Source organism: Aedes albopictus, chromosome 3 (assembly GCF_035046485.1).
Source record: "Aedes albopictus strain Foshan chromosome 3, AalbF5, whole genome shotgun sequence".
NCBI lineage: Eukaryota > Metazoa > Arthropoda > Insecta > Diptera > Culicidae > Aedes > Aedes albopictus.
Genome location: NC_085138.1, coordinates 114,927,985 through 114,946,833, shown reverse-complemented (window position 1 = coordinate 114,946,833; position 18,849 = coordinate 114,927,985). Strand labels below are relative to the sequence as shown.

General features: G+C 39.8%; 1 protein-coding gene and 1 non-coding gene across 4 annotated transcripts in view; one reads left to right on the top strand and one right to left on the bottom strand.

The window, feature by feature from the left end:
* Positions 1-18,849, top strand: part of LOC109405762 (uncharacterized) — a 188,739-nt gene that overhangs the window by 130,890 nt on the left and 39,000 nt on the right. The window lies entirely within an intron of this gene.
* On the bottom strand, positions 3,293-3,364 carry Trnav-aac (transfer RNA valine (anticodon AAC)). Its single transcript has one exon. It is a non-coding gene; the product is annotated as a tRNA-Val (tRNA).

Below are 18,849 nucleotides of genomic sequence, written 5' to 3'. Positions count from 1 at the left end.
CAGGCGGGTTTACAGTTCTGTTACCGTTCCAAATATTCTGGCGATATTGTCCATGGTGTCCGCAAAGCACACACATTGACCGGATTTTGTGAAAATCGTACCCTGTTTGTTGAGCCCAGTTCGTCGCACAACACCTTCCAGAGCGATATTGAAGATTGGGTATGAGAGTACGTCAGCTTGTCGCAGTCTTCACCGAGTTTCGAATAAACTGGATAGTTCACCCGAAACTCTTACGCAATTTTGCACACCGTCCATCGTTGCTTTAATGAGTCTAGTCAGCTTCCCAGGAAAACCGTTTTCGTCCATGATTTTGCATAGCTCTGTCCGGTGGATACTGTCACATGCCGCTTTGAAGTCGATGAACAGGTGATGCGTTGGGATCTGGTATTCACGGTATTTCTGAAGGACTTGCCATACGGTGAAGATTTAGTCCGTCGTCGACCGCCCGTCGATGAAGCCGGCTTGATAACTTCCCACGAACTCATTCGTTTTAGGTGAGAGACGACGGAAGATGATCTGGGATAGCACTTGGTAGGCAGCATTCAAAGTGGTGAAAGCTCTGAAGTTCTCACATTTCCAACGATCGCCTTTCTTGTGAATAGGGGGCTGTTCATAAACCACGTAGACCAAATTTTGGTCATCTCAGGCCACCCCCCCCTCCCCCCTCGTAGACTTTTGTCCATACAAAAATTTTGAAATTTGTATGGAGCGTAGACTTTTTCCATATCCGGCCCCGCCCCGCCAAAAAGTCTTCGTGGTTTATGAACGGCCCCTATTGCAGATTACCGTCGAAGTGTTGTTTTCACGTTTTGATCACCTCACGTCCGTCCGTCAAGAGGCCTCTGTCCTTATCTTTGTATATTTCGGCTCGCGGCACGAAGTCGTTGCGGGATACGTTGAGCTTCTCGTAGAGCTTCTTTGTTTTATGATATCGGCTCAGCAGTTCCATTTCCTCGCACTCCGCTTCTTCCAGGCTGCGCTTTTCCCCCCGAAAGAGGCGGGTATGCTGTTCCGGATTCTGTTTGTAACGTTCCACTTTCGGCCGGGTTCCTTGCTGCAGCATTACCGTTCGTTTGTTGTTATTCTTCGGTGTCACATAAAAGTAAGGGGCTGTCCATAAACCACGTGGTCATTTTTTTGGGACTTCTCAAACAGCCCCCCCACCCCCCGCGTGGTCATTAGTCCATACAAATTTTTTTTTCTTCCATACAAAATGGTCATTGGCCGAACCCCCCCCCCCCCCCCCTCATGACCACGTGGTTTATGGACAGCCCCTAAGTGAATCCAGAATTTTGAACTTTATTACGACGGTTTCCGAAAAATACTCCCCAAACCAAATCATCATGCTACAGTCCAGTCAACCAGTGATCGTAAAAGATGTTGCATAAGATGTTAAAGTGGAGGCGATATGCGTACATTTTACATGCGCCTAAATGGAGACATGCATGCATACATATGACCTCCACTTTATCATCTTATGCAACATTTTATACGATTACTGGTTGCCTGGGAGATTATTTCAGAAAATCTTCCATGTGTTCCTCCACAAGTGTCACAGAGAATTTTCTAACAAAATCTGGCATGAATTGCTTCACCAATTCCTCCATGATTTTTCACAAATCATTTAGGAGATTGTTTAACAAATTCGCCCAGGAATTTCTTCAGAAATTGCCTTTCAATTTATTCAAAAATTTCTCCAGGCATTCGATCGGAGAACCTATTGGAGTTTTCTTTAGAAAATCTCCCAAAAGTTCCTTTTCGAAAACCTTCATTAAAAATGCTTTTACAAATTTGTTCGAGTGTTGGGTAAAAAATTCCCTCATGAATTATTTAAAAATATCTTCCTTGGCATCATTCGGAAATTGTCTTTAGGGATTTGTTTAGATATTCACCCAATTCTACAAATTCCACAATAATTCATTCAAAGCATCAAAATATCTATGAATTTGAGTATAAATTCCCCCAGGGATTCTTTCAAAAATTCGTTCCGAGTTTCCTTCAGAAATTTCTTCATTCATTTCTTTAGAAATGTCCAGATTTTAATAAAACTTGCAGAGATACCTTTAGAAACTATTGCAGAATATTTCAGAAAATGTTTCAAAAACTCTTTTGAAAATTTGTACTAAGATTATTTTGAAAATTCTTCCAAGAATTTCACTAGAAATTCCCACAGCAACGTTCAATGTATCCAGAAATTCCACTAGGGATTCCTTCAGAAGTTTCATAAAGAGTTGGGTAAGAAAAATCCTTCGGAGAAGCCTTCTCTCAAACGATCTTCCAAGGATATATTCCAAAACTTTCTCCGGGGTTTGCTTTAGAAATTGCTCCAGTGATTTTTCTTTTTGAAAATGCGAATTTCTGTAAAAAAAATCTTCTTGAGATTTCTTCAGAAATTCCTCCAAAAAGGCTTTGAAAATAAGCGTAAATTTTCTGCAAGGATTCCTATAGAAACTAGGAATTTTCCTTCAGAGATTTCTTTAAAAATTTCTCCGTGGAAAACTTTTACAGATTTTTTGATCATTCTTCATGGACCCATGCTGAAATCTGTCCTAGAGCTCATTTAGAAAATCTTTCACGAGTTCCTGAAAAATCACCCAGTGATCTATAAAGAAATTCTTTCTAGGACTAATTTGGAAACTTTTCGTAGATTTATTACTTGCAAGGATCGACTGAAATTCTTAACTTTGAACTTTTAGTGGCTACGCAGTCTTTATTCTTAAAACGGGTTTATTATCTACCCAACGTTTCGGCACTTCCCTAAGAGCCGAAACGTTGGGTAGATAATAAACCCGTTTTAAGAATAAAGACTGCGTAGCCACTAAAAGTTCAAAATTCGTAGATTTACTTTTAAAAAATATCCAGGGAATCCTGAAGAAATCCAGTCAGCAATTTGTTTACGAAATTTCCTAGGGATTCTTCTAGACTTAAGAACATCCTCCAGAAATTTCTCTAAGAATTCCTTAAAAGAAAAGGATTGCACGGATAGCTTCCAAAAATGTTTCATGGATTTCTTTGGAAATTACATCAAGTATTCCTTCCAAGAATCTTGCATAGATTGTTCCAGAAATTCATCTACGAATTTCTTCTTTTTTCATAGAGTTTCCTCCAGAAATTTTTCAAATCATTCAACTTGACCACCTTCCATGAACTTTCTCAAATATTCCATGGATCACGCCTTAAGAATAAAGTCTTCGGTATACCAATCCGTGTGGTCAATTAATGATTCTTTAATGAACTCAACATACTCATGAAAAAATGTATAAATTATTAGTGAAGTTCCGAAAAAAAATCACAACTCAGGTGAGATTTGAACTCACGACCCTTATTCGTTAGACAAGTGCTTTACCAACTAAGCTACCGAGCCAATTAATGCTTTTCGTTTTTGCAGAAACCATTTTTGAACGAAATTTCACAAAAAATGGTTTTTGAAAAAATGGAAAACTTTCTCAACACGAAAAAAAATCGGAAGATACACTGACCCGCTCTACATGTGTACGAAGATCGTTTATGAAAATATTGCTTCGTTATTTAAAAAAAAAACACAAAAACTGAAAAAATGAGGAAATGCTTCCAGTTTCGCCTTAAGGGATTTCTCCAGATTATTTTTTTAGAAAAATGTCTCAAGAGGTTTTGTTAGTAATTCCACCTGGGGGTGTTTCTTCAGATATTTCTCCTGGAATTTCTTCAGAAAATTCACCTATGGATTCTTTAAATATTCCTGTTTTTTTCAGAAATTCTTTCGATTTGTTTTAAATTTCTTCTGAATGGTTTTCAGTGATACTTTTGGAAATACTTTTAGAGACATACGTACACTTTACAAGCGGTTAAATGGAAGCATGTACGCATATTACCTCCACTTTAGCATCCTGTTCTACGTGGTATACGACTTCGTGTTGACTGGGTGCCCAAACTACGACGTCAAGATCATCATAGGGGACTTGAACGCTCAGGTAGGCCAGGAGGAGGAATTCAGACCGACGATTGGAAAGTTCAGTGCCCACCAGCAGACGAACGAAAGTGACATACGCCTTATAGGGTGTCCCAGAAAGTATGGGCACAATTATGCAGCTCTGCCATTTGGGAATGGATGCATAAACAAACTTGATTTTCACACATGTCCTGCCTTAATGTATTACCATCAAATACCAATAATTAAAATTTGCATTCAACACCTCGTCTGAATGCGGTAGAACGTTCCCTAAAAGACCTTTTAAAGCTTCTGCACAGATTGCTATATTTTTCAATAACATCGCTTCACAATTTATTTTCTACGCATGGAATTAAGCTCGATAAAACTTCAAAAAATATATTCGTGTTTTTCTACTCCTCCTCTCCTCTTCTTGGCGTAACGTCCTCACTGGGACAAAGCCTGCTTCTCAGCTTAGTGTTCTATGAGCACTTCCACAGTTATTAACTGAGAGCTTCCTCTGCCAATGACCATTTTGCATGTGTATATCGTGTGGCAGGCACGAAGATACTCTATGCCCAAGAAAGTCAAGGAAATTTCCTTTACGAAAAGATCCTGGACCGACCGGGAATCGAACCCGTCACCCTCAGCTCGGTCGTGCTGAATACCCGTGCGTTTACCGCCTCGGCTATATGGGCCCCATTTTCTACATGTGTATCTATTATACAATCCTTAGTTATACTTTTTAACCTGAAAAATGAATTGAAACACCAATATCAATATTTTTAAAAACCCGTTTTTTAAATAGTTGAAAACAAGCTTCTGAATATATATGACGACATGCAGAAAATTACATTTTAATTTCACTATCAGTAAAATAAATGCTCCAGCTTTATAAAGTGTGGATTGAGCTATTTTTATTCTCGTTAAAACATGTTTTAAAACTCGAATGTCTGTGGACATGTCTTATTCAGAAATAGAAAAGGCGAATTTTTCAGTTTTCTCAAAATTCCGAAATACCCGTACGCACAGACAAAACATATTTTTATTTAAAAAAAACAATCAACCATCGGAGGAAACATGTTTTCGAATATATCATGTGAAAAAAATCGAAAAAAAATGTTTCGAATTTGGATATCTGGCAAAATCGTAAAAAAGTAGTTTGTGCAGAAGTTTTAAAAGATGTTTTTTTTTTTTCATTTTAAATATTCTGCATACTAAAACCCTTTTCAATGTATAAACTCTTCATAGGAATCAATTTAAATACTTTGAATGAAAATACAAAAATATAGAAAATGTTGATTGTTAAGAAAATGATTGTTTTTTCGCTATACAAAGTTGTGCCCATACTTTCTGGGACACCCTATATCGATTTCACCGCCTCCAAGAACATGGCTATTCGTACACGGAGAAAAAATATTAGTAAATACAATCATTTTTTAGTTTGATTCAACCAGAATTTTGGTTTGAATTTGGCCCAAACGAAATAGTCGTTTGATTTTACTACCCACGGTGGTTAAAACAAACCAAAATTTCAGTTAACCGTTTTGAAGAGATGTGAGTTAGTTTCAACAAACATCCGTTTGATTTTACTATTTTGTTGGTTGTTTCATTGTCAGAATTTTCGAATTAAGTAAACGGAAATGTGTGTAGATTCATCAAACAGATTTAGCTCGTATCTAACAAAATCTAGTTTGAAACAAACTAATGCTGCCGGTTAAACTAAAAAACGTATTTGTTGAAATTACGTTGTAATATAAATTCCTCTACTTGCTTGTACAAAAACAAAATTTGAAAAAAAATTGCATATTGATTTATTCATAAAGTTTTTTGAAATATAACTTTCATTAAACGATAGATCCTTAGGTATGTTTGATAATCACCGGTAGAATTCGTTCTGGTGATGCTGTCTTTTGTCGGATGAGAGCATTAGCAGCAACAAAAGGCGATCACCGCGGCACTATTTGTCCATTCCAATGTAAATTCAGTCCTTGATTCAGTCATATCCAACGGGATCCGGATTCCTCTTCGACTGCAGAAACGCCGACAACACCTGGCCTGCTCCAATAGTTCTGCATCATTACTAAATTTAACATTAGAAAATCCATAAAACTTACCTGCTAGGTCAGTTAGTAATGTCCTTGTTCGTCTTTCAAAAGAACTACAAAATCCAAAATGTCCTAGAATCTTGCCAAAGATGATTCAGTGGTCACTCGCAAAAAGTGCCTTCAAGAATAAATATGGTTACCGTCGACAGAGCTTAGAGCAGATGGCACCGATGTCACGATCACATTGTAGTAACGAACCAAAATATTAGTTTGTATTGAACCAAAACTCCGGTTTTTTTTTCTACTAATAAAATGTCGGTTTGATTCAACCGGCTTGTTTTGTTGAATCAAACTACATAATTGATTTGATTCTTAGTTTCCTCATAGGAGATGAACAATCTTGAATTTGGTAAAAACAAACTACATGTTTGTTGAAAAACAACTAACATGATGGTTTGAAAAAGCTTTTATTTCATTTGTAATAGAAACATGGCTATTAGTAGAAACAACAAAATCAGGCGTTTGTTTCAAACCGAAAAAGGAGGTTTGAACAAACAAAATTTTGGGTAATAATAACTATTTTGCATGTGGTAAAATCAATAAACAGGTTTGTTATTTCAAACCAGTCTCATTTTTCTCCGCGTAGCACTTTCTTCCTGCACAGCCTTCCGTATCGTTACACCTGGAGATCACCACAACAAATGGAATCGCAAATCGATCACGTTATGATTGATGGACGGCACTTCTCCGACATTATCGACGTCAGGATCTATCGTGGCGCTAATATCGACTCTGATCACTACCTGGTGATGGTTAAACTGCGCCTAAAACTCTCCGTTATTAACAATGAACAGTACCGGCGGCCGCTTCGGTACGATCTAGAGCGACTGAAGCAACCGGATGTCGCCACCCCATACGAGCAGAATCTCAAGGCACCGTTGCCGGACGAGGGTGTGCTCGATGTGGTCCCTCTAGAAGACTGCTAGAGTACAGTCAAAACAGCCATCAACAACGCAGCCGACAGCACTATCGGGCGCGTAGAACGGAGTGCAGAGCGGTTCTGAAGGAGAAGGACGTAGCGCGGGCGGTAATGCTGCAGAATGGAACCCGACAGAATGTAGAGCGATATGGACAGAAGCGGAAACAACAGACCGGTTTCTTCCGGAAGAAAAAGCGCCGCCTGGAAGAAGCGCAGCGCGAGGAATGGAACTGCTATGCCGTTCACAAGTAACACGTAAGTTTTACCAGAAGCTCAACGCATCCCGCAAAGACTACGTGCTGCAAGCCGAAATCTGCAGGGAAAAGGACGGGAGCTTCCTGACGGACAAACGTGAGGTGATCGAAAGATGGAAGCAGCACTTCAACGAGTACCTGAATGGCGAAGAGAATGTAGGCACGGGAGATCGTGGCTGCGGAGGATATGACTATGTTGGCGCAGCAGAGGACGGGACTGAGCGAGACAGGACAAACCTTGGCAGCGATGTTACGATAGACGGGGATACTTTCGATGTGGTAGAACAAATCGTCTACCTCGGTTCACTGCTAACGGCTGACAATAACGTGAGCCGTGAAATACGAAGGCGCAACACTTCAGAAGAAACTACGGTCAAAAAGATTCACCCACGCACCAAATGCACCATGTACAAAACGCTAATAAGACCGGTGGTTCTCTACGGACACGACACATGGACGATGCTCTAGGAGGACCTACAAGTACTCGGAGTTTTCGAACGACACGGGCTAAGGACGATCTTCGGTGGCGTTCAGGAGAACGGTGTGTGGTGAAGAAGGATGAATCACGAGCTCGCTGTACTCTACGATAAACCCAAAATCCTGAAAGTGGCCAAAGCTGGACGGATACGATGGGCAGGGCATGTTGCAAGAATGCTGGACAATAACCCTGCAAAGTTGGTGTTTGCTAACCATTCGGTTGGTACAAGAAGGCGTGGAGTGCAGAGAGCACGATGGGCGGATCAGGTGGAGCGTGATCTGGCGAGCGTTGGGTGTGACCGACGTTGGAGAGCTGCAGTTGCAAATCGAGTATTATGACGGCAAATTGTTGATTCAGTGTTAGGGGCTGTCCATTGATTACGTAAGGGAATTTTATCGATTTTTCGATACCCCCTCCCCCCTTTGTAAGATTTTTTGTATGAGAACCCATTTTTTTTTGTATGGCACGTAAGATTTTTCAAACCCCCCTCCCACCATAAACCCCAAACCATAATTAATGGACAGCCCCTTATCATGAATTTGATGTTGAACTAAATAAATGAAATAGTCAATTATCCCTTAGTCCCAATCCCAATCAAGCGGTTTCTTTTCCCATACCTAGAGCCACCTCTCGTTCAACGTTGATTCTCAATCACCCAATTGCATTAACCCCCATTCCAACGAATCGGACACATTTTTCGAACAAGATCTTATCCATAACAAGTGATGAAGTGCCGTAATAAATATCCCTTTTTTCGAATTAACCTCCATGTACCTAAAACATGAAAATCACCGTCAGCCTTTGAAACGGTTCGCGCGCATCTACCTTTCTCAACTAGGTATGCAGCACTCGAACGCATATCTCGTTCACCTAGAGAGGAGAATTGGATATTCGCTTGGGTCTTTACTGTGCACTGGGACAAGTTCGTGCCACTTCGAGTACTCGAAGCTACTTGTACTCCACACAGCAAGCACCATCGATCGATGGTGACCGGTGGTGATCCGATAAAACGGAAAAGTGGTCCTCGGGTACACACCAAAAGCCCGTTTGACCATGAACGTGAACCGTAGGTAGGTACAACCGATATATCGAGAAGAGTGTTATAGAAATTTCGCATCTCGTCGACATGTTCACGGCAACGCAACGCAGCAGCGGACCAGCTGATGGGGGGGAACACTTTAAATTGCTTCTCAATTGGATGGTGTTGTTTTGCCATCGCATCGGACTGGACAACTGGTCTTCTAATGGTTTTACCAGAGCGTCACGATGTGATGGGGATGGCCGTTACTTGATACCCGTATTGTCGGACGAATGGACGGACGACACACAGGAAAAAGTGAACGTGGTGAACACCTAGGACAAGATCGTTACAGCAGTGGAGGCAGATGACGACGACGACGACGATGGCAATCGAGTCGTGTGTGGAGAAATTTTCTTCAAGTGAGATGGTGATACTAGGGTAATTGTTCCCATCGTTGTGGTAGTACCTAATGTTGCGGTAATGGCAATTGAGTCCTTTTTAGACTGAAATGTTACCAAAAGGTATTTTTAATAGATGCGTGGTGCTTAAATTATGAGATTGCACCATTTGTTTGCTTAAGATTTGCCCAAAAATCTATTTTTAAAAAATATATTTTCCTTAATGTGTTTGCTGCTGTGTTCCTATTGTTGCGGTAGTGTTCCTAATGTTGCGGTATCCCATATCCCATACGATTTCAATGGGATACCGCAACAATAGGAACAAATACCGCAACATTAGGAACAAATACCGCAACATTAGGAACACAATGTTCTTTCAGATAAAAACGAATAAAATGCTCATAACAACATCAAAGTGGCAATATTTCGTTATTTTCCCGTAGATTAAGGATGGATTTTATTATTTTCAATTCAATCCATGTAAAAAGTTTGCTTGGGGCGATACAATTGTGGTTTAAACAGGAACCCAGTGCTTAACTCCTCCATGATCGGATCAATTACCCTATTGGTCGGAAAACTGGATCGGACATATTTCATCGAGCACTTTCCCTGCTTCGAGGAGACGGGACACGCGACCGGACTGGTCTGGTGCTGACAGAGTTTGGAGAAATTCTCATTTTTCACCCAGTCAGTCCAGACAGTGCGCGGTGGGGGAAATGTGTGGGATGGAAGATATCGCTTCAGGGTGAGGTGTGGGTTTAATTTAATTTGATGGAGATTTCTTTCCAGTCTAGGAAAGTAGCGAGGTGACTGGTCGCCATGAAAGACGATTGCTAGAACTGGAAGCAAAACCAGGGCAACTATCGCGATTTGTGACGTTATGATCAATCAATGTGACAAATGAGATTTATCATGCCATGATGGGGAGGAAATGCATGTAACGATTTGATCATGTTTTTGATCTAACACGAGCGATGATTAAAATCAAAGATGTAGCTAGTAGGTGTGGTAGGTGCAGACCGCAATGGGCCCAAATGTCAAAAGGCCCCTAATTAAAAGTGTTTTGAATGCGAGTTATTGCGACGTACTAGTTAACAGCATTTGTTAACTTGGAAACTGGTGATTGCACTAGCATTTTTGAACTCGGTAAGCTGATGATCATTTTTGGTGTAGAATCATGCCCTGAGTTGGAAAACGCGAAGGAAAACAATTATAGCAGAGCGATTTTTTTTTTCGACTTTCCATACGAGATTGTTGATTTGAAATCGATTTTGGTTCTATTTTTAAGCTTCACACTTCACACAACTCATTCTCTGTAATCAATGCTCCGATTTAGGTGATTTTTTATTGTAACTTGCCTACATATGATATGTCAAATAAACAATGACATAGAAATTTTAAATTGTTTTTTTTTTGCTCATTAAAAAATACATTTTTTCATATAATTCTGGAAATTTTGCTAAAAATTAAGGAGATTGTCCCCAAAACTCGCCAATATCTAGAATTTCATCAATGTGACGCAAAACCTGTATACAGATGACCGAATAGTATTGTACTTAGCTCTTAATTTATGGAGAAAGGTTTAAAATTGGTTGAACAAAACGCAAGATATTTGAATTTTAGTTAATTCTATATTTTAATAAGTTGTAAAACTCAATATTAAGCTAAAAGTCAAAAACAGTTCTACTTAAAAAATTTTTAAGCACGGTTTCGAAATCAGCGCTAAGTTTTGCTTCAAAAATTTTGTTCGTTGCCAAAAGTTTACGACTTTCGTTTTATTTTGTAAACTAGTGTTGTTTTTAGTGTTGGTTCAAAAAACGCGAAGAGAAAAAAAATACAGTGGAGTGGAATTTTTCAATTTTTGTTTTCAAGTAGGTATAGTTAGTATAGCAACCGTTGCTATTAGAGGTTGTATATCACAGATTGTTCCTTCTTTAACTCATAGGCTATTCTTTCAAGTTATACTGAGGCTGGGCATAGTGGTATGGGCACTTATTAAAGTACTTTTTTATTTTTTTCGGCCAAACGGAATTCTGTCAAATGGCGTTCAGTCAAATGACCTGGAACCGTTAATGTCTACACTATTAAGCAATGTGAAAATAAAAAAAAATCACAACAATTTGGATTTTTGACTGTGACACTCCCACGGTGACTGAAAACCCACTGTTGGCGGGGAACAAGCTCAAAATGATCGGTGTACACCAGGGTGTCAACAATACAATACACATAGTTGTAGTTATGGTACTGTGCAGCTCTAAACTGCAAAGGTATTTAGTTTATTATATAGAATTTTAACTTATTTACTACCGGCCACATGCACTTTCGGTGTTTAGATAGAATTCATTTCTGTTCCCGACACAACGTATACTGCAATCTGTATACAAGTAGTTTTAATTAGTACTATACTCTTCTAGTCCTCTTCTAAATCAACTGTTTACTATCGGTTTTAGTTATAATAAGTATTTCAAATAACTAAAAGATCTACGCAAATAATCACCGTCCTTAGCACCAGAGATCGTCACGGCCCCGATTTCCCCTGCAGCCATTCCATAGAAAAACGATATAGTGCAACTCCGAATGTCGTGAAACTAGGTGGGTTCGTAGTTTTTCGAAAATAATCAGACCCGTATTATTTTATTTCGTCATGAGGATGACCAATTTTCAAATAGGGTGGTCCTAAAAATCAAGGCTTTTAAAAACTAAAAATTTTCAAAAAATCATAACTTTTGAACTAGTTGACCGATTTAAACTTCTTGTTTTTGTTTGAAAGCTTTTGAATTGTAATTTCAAGGCAAAACATGTTGAAGGGGCCAAATTGTGTTTTGTGCAAAAATATGCGATTATTTTAGCTTTTTCTCGTTTTTATGGTCTCGGGACCAAAGGGGTACCTTGTTTTTATATTTTTATCACAAAATTCGGGAAATTTGGCGTAACATATCAAAAAATCAGAGATGTATATGTTTCAGTTTTTGAAATATTTTTTTTAAATAAAAGGCCAAATTGTTCAACAAACATTTCTTTTTAATTTGATTATATTTTGATGCCTTATAAAACTATGGATAGCCGGGGCCCATGGCGTAGTTGGTCACACGTTCGCTTCATATGCGGATGGTCATGGGTTTGATTCCCAGTCCCGGCTGTTGCAATTTTTCGTCAGTTACTTTTCCCCCGAGAGCAACTGACACTGACCCTCTTCTGAGCCCCATGGCTCAAACGGACCCGGATACCTGGACATCGGCGAACTGCTACTCATAATGGACCCCCAATTGGACTGGAAAGGAACAACGTCCATCCATCATCATCCTTGTGCTCATCATTCTACTAGGTATAAAGTAGAAAAAAAAGTGAAAGCAGCAGAAAGGCAACCAGCGTTAGCGTTAGCGTTAGCGTTAGCGTAGTTACGGTTTACTTCGTAGATTGGATACTAACAACATTCATGTACCTTTTGCTAATCTTGCTCGGATTGCTTTTCGGAACAAGGCAGGGGAGTTAACTTTGCTCCAATCTTATGCAAGAATACCAAAAGCACAAATGTCATTATTCCCGGCCACGCCCATCTTTACCGTAACTTGGGATAGGGGAAGGAAATGTTGATGTATTTAAGAGGCCTCCGACTCAGTGACACTCCCATAAGTACTACGGAGTGGGTGGTTGGGAGATGTAATATGTAGGTCAAGGAGTCGCCTGAAAAGCTGGCGATGGACCCACGGCATTGATTGTTTATTTGGTTGAAATTTAATTTTTTTGAAAGTCGGCAATCAAAAGAGATTTTTTTTTATTTATTGTTTAAATAATTATGTTTCTGCTCAGTGAGAGGCCCAAGCAGAACCGATCCCTCCAGGGTCATCGGAACATTACAATAAATGCTTGAAACGCGTGAAAAAAATTGGCGATCCCAGAACCTCTATTTACATTAAAAAAGAAAACGCGAAAACATGGAAAAAAACATCTCATTTATTTAAAAAAAATCAACGAGTTGACCGAAAATAAAACAAAAGATATTTTTTTTCTATTTATTGTATATATAAGTATGTTTCAGCTCAGTGCGAGGCACAAGCAGAACCGATCCCTCCAGGGTCATCGGAACTTTGCAATACCTAAATGTTTAAAACGCGAGGAAAAAAAAAGAAATAACAAAATAAAAGAAAAGAAAAAAATAATCTGAAAATCGCGTTAAATAAAAAAAAAAGATAGCGTAAAACGAAAAAAAAAATCTGAAAAAAAACGCGACATTACGACACTCGGCTCGAAGAAAAACGACGGACAAAGTGGTCTACCCGCCACCGAATAAAATGGCGATCTTGACCCTTCAAAAAATAAGAGGGATGTTTCGTCGTCCCGACTGCAGTGTTGCCCACTTGTGCATCTGAAATAGAAAATAGTATTGATTGGTGATAGGCTCACAACAGTTACATAATTTTTGGAGGAAAGCAGCAGAAAGGCAACCAGTTCCATAAAGTAGAATAGAATCTAGGCACTGTACAAAATGTAAGTGCAGCTGTCAATTGAAATTGCTCACGTAGTGCCCCAGTGGACAATAAAGCTGTAAATTAGGTTAAGTGATTGAGAATAAAAAAAAACTATGGATACCAGAAACATCCGGAATCACTCAAAAAAGCAATACAAGGCAAAGTTTTATGAGAATTTACAATATCAGGTAATTTCAGTGCAGCTAATATTAAAATATATGACCCTCTATTTTCAAAAAAAAAATCATGTCTCGGAAATTAAAAAAAAGACATCGCCTTTTTTTTTTCATATGCTACGTCAAATTTCCTGAATTTTCTTAATAAAATATAAAATCAAAGTACCCCTTTGGTCCCGAGACCATAAAAACGTGAAAAAACTAAAATAAATGCACATTTTTTGCACCTAAACACAATTTGTCCCTACAACGTATTTTTTCCTTAAAATTACAATTCAATAGCTTTCATCCCTCAGCACGGGTCACCTGACACCTTGGATTAGGGCTACCTGTTTGGTGGACTTTTATCCCCGGAACAGGTGGTCTGTAGAACTATTCTAAGCCGACAACTACACGGGCAATGTATGATGCATATCAGCCCTACGTAGCAGTGGAATTGTTCATACACTATTTGAAAACTTCAAAAATTTTCATTAACTTTGCACAACACATGAACTTTTTAAGTGATTTGGATCATAAGACAAAGCATCTAAATAATACTCAATAACACGGACAGAAGTGTTGTCTGATTGTTATAACTTTTTCCATAGTTCTCTCAAGCTTCGAAGATATTCTTGACTCAATTGCTTCAAATGGTTGATTCATATCGATTTGATGTCTACATCAAGCATACGTTTCATTTCAATCAACATCATTGAACACTAACCATCAAATGCTTAAACCAAGCATACATGTCATTAGTTGGACCCGTCCTCCTGACTGCTGTCTACTTAGCCATTGTTCATCATGGCGGCGGCAGCGGTGGTAGTTCAAAGTTACGACGGCGATATTGTCGTCTTGTAATAATTTTATACAACAAATTGTTCATTCTGAAACCAAAGCAAGTGTGCTCTATCATCACAGAATTCGCCACTTCAGCTTCAGGTAAGTGTGACGCTGGTAATGGGGTGCATGAATTCGCAAGCTCATAATGTCTGTTAAGTTTTCCAGGTGCAGCTTGTTGTGATGATCCAGAATTTGCCCAGAATGCAGCATCCGTAGCATCGGGACTGGAACAAGATCCAGCCACTGGAATCCATTCAATCTGGATGGATTCTTCTTGGACAGATTCCCCGGACGGATGTGCAAGCCGAGAAACTTGATGACTTGCTGGAGAAGCGCATGACCGGACTGGCTGCCGTGGTGGAGTTTGGAATCGACAACCGAGTATATGAAGTTATAATTAGAATATTATGTATGAGTAATAATCAGAAACCACATTAAACGACCATTATAGAAATGTTTAACCTAAATTTAAAGCATTTAATTATTTTACAAATGCAACATAACCTCATTTGAACATTTTTTGTGTATGCTTAAAACAAGCATCTGATATAGTGAGCTTGATCCTCAAGTTTAGGGTTAAGTTAAGCATAAACATGCTTGGATCTACCATGGAAATAAATGAGCTGTCAAACCATCAAGAATAAATATTGTTGATGTAAGCATAATATGATTGAGCCAAGCATATTTCTTGCTCTAATCAGTGCATCAATTTTGACCATTTCAAGCTTCTGTTATGCTTCGATCTATGGTATTATGCGTAATACAATCTCAAAAAGGGATTATATAAAAGTCAGTGCACAAATATGCTTGATCGCAACCGCAATATGATTGGCATAACTATATTTTTTTCTCCGTGAATAACACGTAGGGGAGGAATTGCGTAAATCATGTTCCACCTAGGATTGTTGAAGGGAACCTTCCAGTATTCTAAGACGGATTTACAAAGAATGCTGAAAAGGGGCATCCATAAAGTATGCCACGCTCATAGGGGGGAGGGGGTTGTCAATAGTCTGACAAGCAATGCATTAAATATAGGAAGAAACCATATGAAGGGGGAATGGGGGTCGAGAGCTGCCAAATTTAGCGTGACATACTAAATGGATGCCCCATAGACATTATTACAAATTCTTTAAAGGGATTCTCTCAGAATCTGAGGAAAAATCTTAAAAAACCCCGAGCGGAATTTTGCCGATTCCTAATAACAAGCCCATGCATAAGGGGACGAGGGGATTTGGGGGTTAAACCCATCACTAGGTGCCCCTCTCCCTTTGCTAACATTAAGAAAAAAAAAACCCTTCCATGCCGCCTTTTCTGTGGACGAGCCTGCTTCATAGGAATTCTCACAGAATCCCGACAGAGATTACCCCATAGTTATGAAAGAAATTGTTCCATAATCATAATCCATATCTTTATAAATTATGAAGCTGTATATGTTACAAGAAGTGATGTTTACATTTCTGGAATCTAGACCCTGGGACCGGAATGCCGGGTTTTTGTATAAATAACCTAAAAACCGCCTATGCAGGGATCCAAACAAATTGCATCTGAACTCTGAAACAGAAAGCAAAAATCCAATTGCAAAATTGACCCGCATACAGCAGTCCCATCTGTTGACACCTCATTTCGATTGAAAACTTATATTACGAACAAACATTTTTCCAACCACTTCACTCAAACAATCACGCTCATTGAAACGAATGTCTCATTTTGGAAGAGTTGTTTAAAAAACACTTGAAAACTTAAGCTTAAACGCTTGCAGTTACACAACCCATTGCTATAACATACTGCTGAATTTACGCCAATTACGTCGAATCACTAAGAGAGAGATCTCGGTTTTTGATTTGCTGTAAACGGTAGCAAGGTATAACACACAACACAACACATCGTGCAGGGAGAGTAAACGTTGTCCCCCTTTTCTTCAGCCACCCCAACTACTTCAGCGGACAGTTAACCAACACAAAGTCCCCGTTTCATTCACGCGGTCTCCATGAATCCGAAAACTGTTAGTCAATTGATCGGTTTGATTCAATATTGTTCCCTATTTTTTGCTACCAATCTTCTAATTCTTGCGATTCAATCTTCAAATCGGATTGACCTTCATCGCTATAAACTCGCATCTAAAACATATATGGGTCAAATTTCACGCCTTCACCAGCCTGTAATGGCCCATGCTGCCTTGGCTAGGACGCTGCACTTGTGCACAGCACCCAACTTTTTTTTTTTTTGGTGATGCGCGATGTAGGCACCTACCATGGGTCCAATTATCGAAACCACAACAGTAAAAGTTGACGTTGCCGCTGCGAAGCGTAACAATCGATAGATAGTCGGACCCTGCCGGACCAAACAGGCGGGGTGGTTCCATTCAAAAGGCGATTTCCCTGGTTCCTCTGACTGGGTGGTGGTGTAGCTCCGTTATCTCCCCTTTTTTTTGCGGAAGCTTTCGATTTTTCGGGAACTTGCGGGAGATGCGTTTCTCCATCACCCATCCCATGATGGTTTCTGCTGTTCGTGTTGAAACGATTACCTACCCTACACAATGTTATAATGTTCCTCACTTGGCTGACTGACTGACTGACTGACTGACTGGCGGCTATCGAGTCGGTGTGGATTGTTTTGATTTTTGGGACGATGCCGCTATCTGTTGGGATGCGACCTCTTATTTTTGTTCGAATAGCGCCTTGGGCGGTCGGCAATCGGGGCCGTGTAATGGAATTAGTATGGTTTGATAAACCCGCCGCGCGCAGGTTGATGATTAATGCTAACCGCACGGAGAGATGGTCGGCATTGATTAAGTATCGCAAGGTTTTAAAGAAAAAGATTCAGAATTAACTATTTGTTCATGGTCCTTACGTAATTTACTTACTAAGATATAGCTGTATATAATTTCTGATCATACTTCGTAATCAAATTCAGACCATCCGAAATTAAAATTTGATATTATTACTCAGATAGTTAACAATGAGTTATGACCGAAAATAAAGGCCAGATTCAAACAATGAAACTTTTATTTTTCTTTGTATTTGTGAATTTTAACTAAAGCTAATTCTTCACACAAGACAACGAAACAGTAAGAACCGTCATACAGTGGCGGCTGTATTTCTCATACTAGTGTATGAGAAATACAGTCGAGACCATAGTTGTGCAATTTTAGGATGGTTAACAACACATACTCTGACTCTTGCTTTAAATGATAAACGCCGTCCTTCGAAATAGAATCGAACCACACCAATGAAACTCGCTCAAAGCAGTATCAACAGCGATCGTCCCTTCTTCTTAAAACACACGATGAAACACGAAGCTCTTACTGCTTGATTTTTGGTTCTATGTCTCACATTCATGTTTGTGCTATGTTTGTGTTTGATGGGCTATACATTATTACTAAAACCAATTTAACCCCTTACTTACTTACCGATCAGACTAAGGCCTGGGGGGCCTCTGCTGTACATAGTAGCCATCTCCATCTGGCTGTTTGTCTCCAGGTCCGCACTCTGCGTAGGATCCGCAGGTCGTCCTCCACTTGGTCGACCCACCTAGCTCGCTGCGCTCCACGTCTTCTTGTACCGGTCGGATGACTCTCGAGAACCATTTTAGTCGGGTTGATATCCGACATCCTGATGACGTGACCTGTCCACTGCAGCCTCCCAATTTTCGTGGCATGGCCGATGGTTGGTTCTCTCAGCAGCTGATGCAGTTCGTGGTTCATTCGCCTTCTCCAAGTCCCGTCTTCCATCTGCACTCCGCCGTAGATGGTACGCAACATCTTCCGTTCGAAAAATCCAAGGGCGCGTTGATCCTCTGCACATAGGGCCCACGTTTCGTGTCCATAGAGGACGGCCGGTCTAATCAGCGTTTTGTAGATAGTTAACTTCGTGTTACAGCAAACTTTATTCGATCGTAGAGTTCTGCGGAGTCCAAAGTAAGAACGATTTCCTGCCACAATGCGCCTCTGAATTTCTCTGCTGGTGTCGTTGTCGGCGGTCACCAGTGAGCCCAAGTACACGAATTCTTCAACCGCCTCGATTTCATCACCGTCGATATAAATTCGGGGCGTCGGACGTGGTGATTCCTTCCTGGAGCCCTTTGCCATCATGTACTTTGTCTTCGACACATTAACGACTAATCCGATTCGCCTGGCTTCACTCTTTAGTCGGATGTACATACGTTTCCGAAATCTATCTAATTTACGAGCAATAATATCAATATCATCAGCAAAACCAAGCAGCTGAACGGATTTCGTGAAAATCGTTCCACTCGTGTTTATCCCCCAAAGTGTAGAATTAGCTTTAGTTAAAAT